General features: G+C 44.8%; 1 protein-coding gene across 1 annotated transcript in view; it reads left to right on the forward strand.

The window, feature by feature from the left end:
• LOC100646835 overlaps positions 1 to 12,415 on the forward strand; it is a 94,110-nt gene that overhangs the window by 7,277 nt on the left and 74,418 nt on the right. The window lies entirely within an intron of this gene.

Consider the following 12,415-nt stretch of genomic DNA (forward strand, 5'->3'; position numbering starts at 1 on the left):
TTAGCAAACTCTTGTCTTAGCCTCGCTACGCACATGCTCAGCAACCGCTTGTTTACAATCCGCACGACGCCCCCAGGCCCCCCTCGTCCACGACATTACAATTTAGTAAAAAAATTGTATCGATTAGATATTTAGTTTCGTTTTTATCCCAATTTAAAAATGGAAGAATAAGGCGCGCATTTCAGACGTGTTTTATCGTATTAGGTCGTCCGAAAAGTTTCTTCCGTTTTATAAGGAAATAATGGATGCACAAGATTTTTCGTTTTATATTATTTTATCCAATTACGTACGATCCATTTTCTTCTATCAAGATAAAGATAACAACGTTCGATAGATTATAGATATTCACGTTTGTATAAAGATGCGAAGTTGTAAAAGACGTCTGTGTAAAAGAAGACACTTTTCAACAGTAACAACCTAATATTATTTGCGAAAAGGCAAGAACGCATCGCAAACACGCAAGAAGTTATGTGCCGTATATGAAAATGAAGCGTTGCGAGAAAGGCAGTGTGAAAATTGCTTTGGCAAATTTCGCTCTGCTGATTTTTCATTGACAAATGCTCAGAAAAATGATCTGGCCGCCCGGTCGAAGTTGACGAGACCCATATCAAGGCCATCATCGATTCAGATCGTCATAGCACAACGCGTGAGATTGCAGAGAAGCTCGATGTATCGCATATATGCATGGAAGAAAAATTAAAACAGCTTGGCCATGTGAAGAGACTCGATTTATGGGTCGTCAGCTCGAGGAAATTCATTTGACGCAACGCATTAGCATCTGCGATTCGCTTCTGAAACGCAACGATATTGATCCATTTCTGAGTCGACTGATTACTGGCGACGAAAATTGGATAGTTTATAACGAAGTTAATCGGAAAAGATCGTGGGTGACGCGAGATGAACCAGCCCAGACGACACCAAAAGCTGTGATTCACCGAAAAAAGATTATGCTGTTTGGTGGGATTATAAAGGAATTCTGTACTTTGAGCTTTTGCCAAGAAACCGAACGATTAAGTCGAACGTGTAAGTCCAAAAACTCGCCAAACTGAGCGATGTAGTTGAAGAAAGGCGGCGAGAATTGGGAAATCGTAAGGGTGTTGTTTCCAGCATGACAATGCAAAGCCCTACACGTCTTTGTCACTCGCCAAAAATTATCGCAATTAAGTTGGGATGTGTTGTCAAATCCACCAGATAGCGCCTTCAGATTACCATTTATTTCGTTCCATGCGGAAGTCCTTGAATGGTAAAATTTTTAATGACGCTGACCATGTAAAATCACATTTTATTCAGTTTTCTGGCAAAGATCAGAAGTTTCACGAACATGGAATTACGACACTGCTAGAAAGATGGCAAAAGGTCAATATCTAATTAAATAAAGTTATATTTTTAAGCAAAAATGTTGAATTTTCCTTTTCATTTAAAATACGCAAACACCTAGTCGCCAATCCATATATTTTCTGTAGCTCGATACAAGCTGTTAGCGTCGTCGAAACAACTTCTGGCCTGATTATCGTTGGCGACGCTAACAAACATACAGGTCGTAGCATATCGAGAATATGGTACTTGGAGAGGAAACAGAGTGGATCAGTTTGACTGGCGAATAGCTGGCGTAACTCTTGTCAAGAGCCCGGAGCGTGATTCCTGATACAAGCTGTATAATTTGCGAAGCTAACCCCGACGAGAACACCCAAGCAAGGTCCGATCCATCCGGAGGTATATTTAAAAAGAAGGAATGTGCGTCCGTTTGTTTCGCTTTGGTTTATTTAGCGGGGCTGCGCGGAGAGTCACAAAGAAATTCCAGGCTCGTCGAAAGGTCAAGATCGGGTTTATTTACTTGGAGCCGGAGAGCGGCGTGGAACGAGGCGCAATTAATCGCCGAGCTATCGCGATATCCCCGGAAGGAGGCCCGTAAACCGGCAGAAATAACCGGCTGGAATTTAACGCGATACAGAATCGCGTTATTAGTCAGCGGCAGCGCGGATCTCTCATCGTCGGATCGCTGGCGGAGGATGGCGCGGTCGCGAGTTCATCGAGCTATCCTCGTAATCAGCTCCGCTTTACTCAGACTGCCGCGGTACCGGCTATTATTTCGACCTTCCCGCGCATTCCATGACGCGACTGCTACCTGCTTTTTGTTTCCTTGCACGAACGAAATCCTTGGAATGGTCCGTGGATGAAGTCATTTCGAAGGAAAAGAAACGATGGCGCTCATCGCGGCAACCTTGCTTATTCGCCATCTTTTCGCCAACTGTTCTGGCCAGCCTTGTCATTCTTTTCGACAGTTTATCGCGATCGATGAAACCATCGAGGCAGATGGTGGACGGCCGTGAACGCGCGACGCTTTGTCGCGGATAACCGGGATGTCCGCAGCAACGACGAGATCGCCACGCCGTTACGAATTTTCCTTCGATATTTTCTCCTCCTTTTCGCTTCTTAGGCCATCTTCCTTTTTCGGTTCCTCTTCAACAGCTCGAATGGTACAAGTTCGGCGGTGTCGGATGTGTACGTTGAACAGCAGAATCTCGAAACACGATACACGATACGATTGTAATTTTACGTACAGCGAGGAACACCGGCCGACGAGTGTGCTTTATAAGGTGCTTGTTAAATTTTACAACCGGTCATTATGCCCTCGATTCTGGTAAAACTCGAGGAAATAATAATAACGCGCGGTTTAACCGTCTCCACGTTCCCGATACGTCTGCGATGCCACGTTTTCGGTTTCCCTACGACCGATCTCACGCGAAGAATGGCCCGATATTCCGTAAGGAGATCCGCTTTCGTGCGCCTAATTCCACCTCGTCTCTTCTTTCATCCTCTCGTCTTTTGTGCTTCGATAAGACAACTAAAAAATCCCAAACTCAATCGTCGTTGCATTTTCTACCATCAATTTGCCATTGGTTAACGAGCGATAGAACGCGTCGTATTTTCTACCAGTCGCGTGGTCTACTTCAAACTAAGAGAACTTGAAAGTAATTTAACGCTGTACCGACATCCCAGTCGCAGATTCTCCCTGGCGCCGGCTCTGTTTCGGTTTAGACTCTCCAATACCATTCTTTTCGTTCATCGCGAACGGTACGTTTTTCAAATTGGTACAAAACCGTGGCAGCTTATAAAACAACTCAACTGACGCAACTGAGCAAGGTACCTTAGTACCAAATAAGAAATTACTGCTCAAACAACGAGAAAGATCGTCGGCGACAAAAAGCCGATTAACAGGCTATCGATCGGTAAGCGTCGATAACAAAAAACCGATTAATCGGCTATCGGTCGGTAAAGCGTTAACGTACGACGAGACAAAGAGACAAAATACGAACCGTATGAACTGCGTATTCTAAAAACCGACACGGGTGACTCTGCTGTCGCGTCCTTTTCGCGACAGAAACTGAAACAAACGCGACGCAAACGTGCCACAGACATTGCATTTCCTGTATTTATCTTGAAACCTTTAAAACACAAAGTTATCGAAGGTTGAACAAGACGACGGGTATAAAATAACGCGAATAGAAGACAGCGAAGGACGACGACGTTAGCGAAACCTTTCGGCTGCGATGACGATTTTATCGATGCGTCTTCGGAGATCGAAGATACGTATCATGCATGCCGGAGGAAATATCGAGCGAGCAACGTGCGAATGCGTGCGAGGATACGTTGAGAGAGGAAAAGAAGGTGCGAGAACTACCGGATGACCGAGACAGTTACCGAAAAAAAGGAAGCTGCGAAAGGAAAAAGAAAAGAAAAGAGACGGCATCACGCGAAAGTTATATATATTTTTTCATTATATCTACATCGCTTTTTATTTCATTGAACTGCCGATTGCTTCATCTTTACGTAAAATGATATTTCTGATAGAATTCTCGCAGAAGATCCCATCTCGCGCGTACGTCGAACACGATCTTCCTTCTGTTTCTTTTTTTTTTTTTTCATTTTGCACGGTCGTCGTGGTCGTCCGAGTCGCGACTACGATCTCTCGAGTTATTTTTTATCGGTGGTCGTGTGTCATCGAGAGGAAAAACGATGTACGTGTGCGCTCGATCGACGATAAACGAGCGTGTACGTGCTCGTTCCCTTGTCTTCTTGACATACATAATAACGCGCATAATTTCGCCATAAATTATCAGCCGGATATATTCTAATTCCGGTGCGTGGGTAAACGGTTATTATTGCAGGTTCGCGATGACTCGGAATCGCGGAGAATTGCCACGGCATCGTTCCGATGCTCTCGACGATGCCTGGAAACTTACGATGCCATATGGGACACGTCCGAGCACGCAATAATTTATGATAGCTTTCTTAAAACGATGCTGGATTCCAGCTGGTGAAGCGTGCGTATAAAGTATAAACGAGGATTGATTGCATCCTCCGGGTCTCTGCTATACATACGCACCTGAGCAACTGCAGATTGTTTAAAGCGAAGCCTCGATGATTATAGGGTCCGATCGGCTCTTGGGACGTGCGAAACGATTATTTAAACGTCACATTCACGGCTACAGATCTACGGATTTCCAGGCGTATTCGCTCGCTCGATTCGTCCTTTCTTCCTGCGAAACGATTGCGAAACGGTATCCAAGGGAATATTTTCACATCGTGTTCTTTTCAATTTACGATACGTCGAACGATTAGTCGATAGATGTTTCCAATTTGGCTGTATCATTTGTCCTATTTTTCCATGACGATCTTCGCCGAGGATTTCGATAATCACGGTATTCGCAGAGAAACCGCGGCAGCTTTCTAGATTCACGCGTCGAAACCGGTCAAGGAGTTTGCACGCTGGCGAAAAATTTAGATCGATTAATATTTGTCACGTTCCACGAACAAGGTAAACGCTATAAATTATACGGCAGATTTTATACGAGTCGTAGAACCCGATCGTATAATCGCTATGCTTTGGTCGTGGAAGCGTTATCAGCCTCGCGATCCACCGAGTTCACCGTCGATCGAAAATCGGCAAATCGCTGGTTCGATCGTTAATTCGTTCATAGATACGCGCGATAAAACTGGCTGTGCGTATAGCGCGGTATCGCGGACACGCGTTTCTCAGCCGCGTTATCCGCCGCCGTACCTAGCCGCGCCGCAACAGTACCTTCTTAACGTTCTTGTATTTATTCCAAGAGAAATAATCACCGTCCGGTTTGTGATTAATAACTCTACTAGTTGCTCGCCGGTCAGCCATTTTCATCGTTGTTACTCGCACACGGCCAGCATTTAGCAGACGCGGGGATACGGCGAGTTGGCCGCGTGGGCTTATCTGGATCGCGATGTTCCATTCAAAGGCGACCACAATGGCATTGAGAGATCCTCGCGATCAATTAAATATCACCGGTATAAATATGAGTTAACGAGGAAGGCCGAATCAGCGTCGGGTTTGGTCCCGAACCTGGTCCAACGAACGTCTCGCGATCCAAATCGATAAATCGCGTACGGTGTCGCGGCCTTTACGTCCAATCGATCGCTTTCGAAACTCGACCGCTCGGAAGGTGTCCGTGGGGATGGAACGCCACGATGTAATTGGCCCTGATAAATTACGCGTTGCTCAATGATCGCGCGTTATTACGAGTTAACTTCTTTATTTACGATCTTTATTTAAGCGGCGAACGCGGACCGCCTTGTAAAATCTTTGTCGTACCCTCGGTAAAAGAAGTTTTCCTGCATTTACACAGCTCGCTTTTAACGTCGTAACATCTGTAGAGGATGGTTGGTCGTGTGGTTTAAACGACGAGATACCTCGATATGGAAAACAGTCAAATATATTTTAAAATAATAGATACAGAGAATGTACTAATTGATTCGCTAAGACTGTGTATTCGTCTATTAAGAGGGTGTCCTGAATTAGAATGTTCTAGAACAGCATTTTCTTGTGATTCTTTTTGGAATGGAAAGAAAGAGACGAAGTTATTGGATTTTGAGGTATGGTTTTATATATATTTAACGAATACAAAAGATTTCTTTTAAAGTAAAAGGAAAAATTATAACAGATTTCTAAGCATATTTCACGGGCTGCGGTTTTCAATCGACGGGAAAGATCCACCTCGTAATTCTTGAGTAAAAGAGAAAAAAAAAAAAGGATTAAATTATTATATATTCTTCTTCCGGGTGAACTAAACAACGGCAGAGAAACACGTGAAATTAAAAATTTTGGTAAGTTTAAAAAAGAAATGTGTCTTAAAAAAAAAATAAACTTTAAGGTGCTATAACAATTATTTAAATAAACTGTTTTTCTGCCGTTGTTTAGTTCACCCAGAAGAAAGATATATAATAATTTAATCCTTTTTTGGTTTTTTCTTTCAGTCAAGAATTACGAGGTGGATCTTTCCCGCCCTGCAGCGACAACACGTCCATGAAATAGGCTTAGAAATCCTCTTTTTTACTTTAAAAAAAATTCTTTTGTATTCGTTAAATATATATAAAACCACACCTCAAAATTCAATAACTTCGTTTCTTTCTTTCCCTTAAAAAAAAAATCACAAAGAAAACGCTGTTTTAGAACATCCTAATTCAGAACACCCCTTTAAAATTAAAATCGCCATTTAAATCGCTCGAGACTGAGACTGGAAAACTGGTCACCTTACGATCGCGTTCGTTTGTTTATACAGGTCGGGGGAGTATCGGAAAATTTAAATTCCACTTTGTTGCACGTAGCGGCGACATTGTTTCACCCGGTGTTTATTTATCATTGCATTACGTACGTTCTAAGGATGTTGATACTCCGAGGCAAAACAGCGACATGATTCGAATTGTCGTCTAGCTCGTGTGCCGCTACGCATCTACCCGCGAATCCGGATATTTCATTCGCGATGTTTATGTTTTACGCGTCGATTGCGTTATGCGCGACTATTCGCATCGCTGTAATTTCCACGTTGCTTTATAGTTTTCGATTACAAACGGTTATTCTCGGTGGAGGAAAACGTCGGTTCGTGGTACAGGCGCGCGCGAGACGAGCGTAATAATATTCACGAGTGTGAAATTGCAAATGATCGGTGCAGTTACGCCGGGGATAGCGGTACGATTAAACGAAACAGGCGCGAGAAAACGAACCTGGAAACTCTTTCGATGGTAGTGATATTGCTTTTGTAATTGATTCGAATTAAATCGAATTGCGATTGATTCGAGGTATAGTAATTTTTATCGAACCGCGAAAAGGAATAATCGGAGCGAGCAACGAATAGAGCAACCGATAGATTGGTCGAACGAAACGTCGGTAGCTAATCGATTTGAACGCGCGAAGATTTATTTCACTCCGTAAGCCATTTGCAAGTGCGATACGTGGAATACGTAGGAGAGACGGTGAAAATGAATCGCTCGTTTTCTTGCATTTAGTAGGTTGCTGAACGACAAAATGGAAAGTTAAGCGTAAAGAAAAAATGGTAGACGCTGGAGAAGCCTCGTAGCAAAAGGATGTACAAAGTTGACTGTACCTGGATAAAATGAAAGCGACAAATAACGCAGAGTTTACGACGTATAACCGAGGGAATGTAATTTTTAACACTAGAATTACCGATAGTTAACGCGAAGCTATTTCTACCAAGACCGGTCGAAATGACTTTAAAAGATACGTAATAATAGAATATTTTTGTATTTATCGATTTATTACTTTCTTACAGAAGCAATTCCATGTTATGTATTACATCCTTGGTATTATCAATCCATCTAGGATCCCTAAACGAGGGTCGACACATTTATAAAATCGTAGAACCAGTCATTTTCACTGGCGTGGTATTTCTAGCGTCAGCATCTAGCGGGAATTTTCCTGATAACTGATATCGTCATATCGAATGATGTAAAAATTTTAAAAACGCGTGGCAAGTTGTAGAAAACGAGGAAGCTGGTTAATTGGGGTTCGATAAACGGATCGCAGCACCTTTTCACATTTTGACAAGTACCAGTCATTTTGAGTGGCATTGGTATAAGTAGCCTCGATGCAAAATCATTTTCAGTTTGAATACAGTTTGAACAAAATAAAATTCATTACATTATTCTTTTAGCTATCGTTGCGAAAGTCATCACATTGCGAAAAAAGACATAGTAGGAATTTAAAAATAAAATCGTAGAACCAGTCAATTTGACTGTTGCGGTAGTTCTAGCGTTAAAACGCAAACAACGTTCCCTGTTTGCTTTCAAAATGCGACTTGGTCAGCTCCGCAAGAAAATCGATCGCAAGGTAATATCGCGTCGCGTTTCTCCGCGTCGATGAAAAGTAAAAGAAAGGACGAAAGAAAAGAAGAGAAAAGAAAGAAAGAAGGTTAATACCACGGGTCGGTTGTTCGATGATATTTTAATTCGACGTTATTAGCGGTAATTTTATTTTACCATATAAAGGGCAGACTTCCATTAGTACTGTAATTGTGGTTGGCGCTCGTTACGCAGAATAGAAAGAGACGGATCGACCGGCTCTTCTTCGTCCGCCGCTTATGACATTCTTGTTACTCTTTCGACGAGGAAGAAGAAACGCGTTCTTCGTCTGCCATCGGTGCACCGCCAGTCCCTTCTAGCCGCTGTTTTCTTCCGTTCTTACCGCTTGCGTGCTTAAAATCCAGCTAACCTAGGTCCCCGTCAAGCGTGACGGGACTACGATGAATGGGACAAGAGTCTTCTTCCTCGTCGCCGATGAATGAGACAACAGTCGTACGCTCTTCTGCCTCGACTTCTCAGGAACTGGTCGATGTTGGTCGCCACTCGTTAAGCTACTCCGTACGTTCCAAAGTGACTGCGTTAATTCGTTATATTCCTCGTATATTTCTCGTACATTTGCATCCTCGTTTACTGGCTGCGCCGTTTCTTTGTTATTCTGACGCATTTGCGGTCCACCCGATGTCCCTCGAGCGAATACGAAAGCGCAAAGCGCGTTACCATAGATAGGTCAGCGTGACATTTTAGCGAAAACGAACGAGCAAACGGAGGATCGCTTATCGAGTTTGCCTAGTTGCTGAGGTCTCTTCTCGTACGACGGATTCTCCGGTGGAAGGAATCGCGCAGCTCGGAATAAAGCAAGCGACGCCAATGTGTTTAGGATGCTTTTCGTGCGAGGAATCGACTCTTGGACGTTATCTCCGATGTACCATAGATCGAGGGGAAGAGAGCATGTTCTTGGAACTTTTTACTCTGCCTTCGTCGTAAACAAGTGAATGAAGGCACCAAACGAACCTGTCTCAACAGCATACTCCGCAACCATGTTTGGCAAGCCCAAAACGAGACACATGGTCCACGCGAACTTGGCAAAAAACACCTGCACTGACCCGTAATTCACGGCGGAGCGGAGATGGTGGAAAGCGTACCGTTCGTTAGTGGACGCTGGCCGTTGAAAACATCGGCGCTAAACACACCTAATCTCGGTTACGTGACCGAACGAATGAATGAGCTTGGTGCCGGTATAGAGACTCTGGAGGGTACCACTTAGACGGGAACGAGTATGCTATCAGTGTGCCGGTTATCGCAAAAAAGCCGGGAATAACGCGGCTGGCTGGCGCTGCCGGTTCTTCCTCGCGATCAACAATGGCGATCACGTGTGCCGCGGCGCTTCGTTTTGCGCGCGTGTGCGCTTCCAACGTGTTTCTGTGTATGTAGGTTCGTGCGTATGTCGCATAGTCGTGTCGTCGGTAGCCGACAAGATCCCATAGACGGTGCGAGGGGGTTGTAGGAAGGGGTTAGAGGCACGCATGAATGGAAGCTTCATTCATGTGGTCGGTCGGCTTTCCTCGTACACACGCCGCGCCGCCCCGCTTGCCTCCGCCTTCTACTTTTGTTTCTATCGCGGGGCCGAGCGTCGATGTTACGCGCGCGCGTTCCTCCTGCGAACAATGCGTTTCAGCAGCGCGTTGCATCAGCTTCCTCGCGTCCACTCCAGATTTACCTTACTCTCTGGATCTCGATCACGGCCGAAGATACCAACGCGTAAATTAATCGACGCGCATACCTTCTACCTTCGGCCTTTTACCTTTCTTTTCCCATTTTTCGATACTCCATCTCGCCAATTATCTATCGTTTGCTCGATACCTGATCGTTATTGGGGCTAACGCGTGCGAGTTGCAGCGATCGCGTTCGTAAATGACACGTTCCTGCGATCTACGGCCTCGATCGTCCGGCGCGCCTCTATCTTTTTGAAATTGAAGTCGTTCGCCTAGTTGCCTCGTGAGATCGCAACGCGAGATCAGACTCGATCGGAGCGTACTCGGTGTACGTTCTTTCGCTGCGAGTTTCGAAAACTCGTGGCACGAACGAAAAGCGGACGTACACGTTGTTTCGCTTTGCCTCGTTGCCAGCTGAAAACGTTTGATCGTGTTTCACCGGCTAGGCAAACGCGATTCTTAATTCATTCGCATCCAAGCGCGGATTGTTACGCGCGCTGCGACTGCTTTTTATTTCAGTCGCAAAGTACTTTTCAGATGCGAGAGATCGCGTTTGACCCGTTTGTCGGCATCTCGCCTATATCGGTTTATTATTTTCTAAACAAGCCTTACGTTTGTTGTGAAAATCTTTTCAACCGCCACTATGAGTAAGTACCGTCGATCTTAAGGAAACTTAACAAATTCAAATTTAAAAAATATCCAAATTTTACGATGTAAACTAAAGCGATGCGTCGCACGCTTTAACTAAACGTACTCGAAGAGGAACGTTCTTTAAATGCCATATTTCCGATGTGCCATTACGTATCGACCATTTTAAAGAATTCCACGAGAAACAATATCGTTTAATTTCCATTTTAAACTAAATAATCTTTTTTAAATAAATGATTTCTACTTTTTCCCTCTGTTATAAAGAACGTATGATACGACGTTTGCGAGGTAACATCGTCTGCCAATCGTTTTGGACAGTACATTTTCGATAAACTCCATGAACAATTCGGATGTCATTTACTGCATCTTACTGATGCCTTCAAACGGCCCCTTAAGTAGGGCCACGATGCAAATGATTTAACCGATAGCTTTCTTCTCCGTTTGAACAGTCGATCGGCGTAAATTATCGCTTTCTACTCGGTGCAACGATCTAGCGCGCCGATCGACGCTCGGAACGGCGATGCATGCGGATTAGACGCTTCATCCTTGGAGCGCGATTGAGCGTAAATCGGGGGCGTTAGGAATAAAACGATCGTCGTGAGAAACCAGAGTAACCTATTCTATGCTCGATTATCATTCGGGTCACGGACTTTTGCAATAAAGCGTTCCAATTATCTGACTGCGTTTTTACGTCGCGATCGAGACGAGTTTCGCAGAATGCAAATTAATACTCACCGACGAGAATCAGCGGATCGACCACGGTGCGACCTTTGTCACGGATCGATATCGTTTAACAGCAGCTTTCCCGTAGAAATACATAATCGCGTGACAGGCCAAGTTCCTCACCAGTAACAATCGAGAGGCAGGAACTCGTAAATCAAGGCTCGATCGTGCAAGCCGGATAAAATCATCGTGCTCGTGACGCTAAAGATAAAGGTGCGAATGTGTGCGCGTTACCGCGCTCGTACACGGTGATTCATAGAAGGCGTTCGATTTTCTCGTCTTTCCGATATTCCAAAAGAAGCAGAAGGTTAGTGGTTCGCGATTCATCTCCGATCATCTACTTTATCGAATACAAAAGACGATTACGTCTCGACGAAACTCTGAAAATATTATTTCATTTCGCGTCCAACTTGCTCGTGTAAACGCAAACTCGTATTGTCCGCGACGATGGAGAAACGATCGATAGGTGGTCCGTGGATTACGCGAACTCGGATTACGATACGAATCGTTTCTCTTTGGGCGCCGCGTGGCACGACTCGTTCTTTTCGCGACGTTTCCTTCTCGTTTCGTATCTCGTAAACCACGAACGGTAATCGGTGTTGGTCGATTTCGTTGGAATCGCTCTGTAGAACGCATACTCCGCGGCAGCGATAAATAAACGCTGGGCCGGATCGTTTTATATCGAGCTGCTATCTCGAGTTTTCCTTCTCGAGTGCTGCCAGGCTCGTCTTATATGGGATAAGGGCTGCTTATGTGCGGCCACGTACGTATTCATATAGGATCGTTTGCACGTCGCGCGGAGACGCAACCGCGTCTATCTTTCCCCGGTTACGAGCGAAACTTAAGTACTCGTGCGGTTTGATGAATGGACCGTAGGACAGACGCAGGCACGTGGGTGGAATTACAGACGATTGGCCGTGCAACGTCGGCGCGATGGTTTCTTATTGGAAACGCGTTGAACGATGTACGATGAACGATGGTTCGCGCGATACGAACGTTTCGACGTTTAAAGTCCGACTGCGTCGTAAACTCTGGTTTCGTGGAAAAGTGGCTGGTGCGCGGCTCGATCCGCTGGAAAAGCGTTTGGAGAAAGCGTTTCTGCAACTTTGATATTCGTCGTCGGGCGGACGTGAATTTTCACGCGAACGTTTCGCATCCGGCGTTAATCGAAAAGCGACGTCGTAACTCGCGGAAAGCTGCGA

Source organism: Bombus terrestris, chromosome 11, assembly GCF_910591885.1.
Source record: "Bombus terrestris chromosome 11, iyBomTerr1.2, whole genome shotgun sequence".
NCBI lineage: Eukaryota > Metazoa > Arthropoda > Insecta > Hymenoptera > Apidae > Bombus > Bombus terrestris.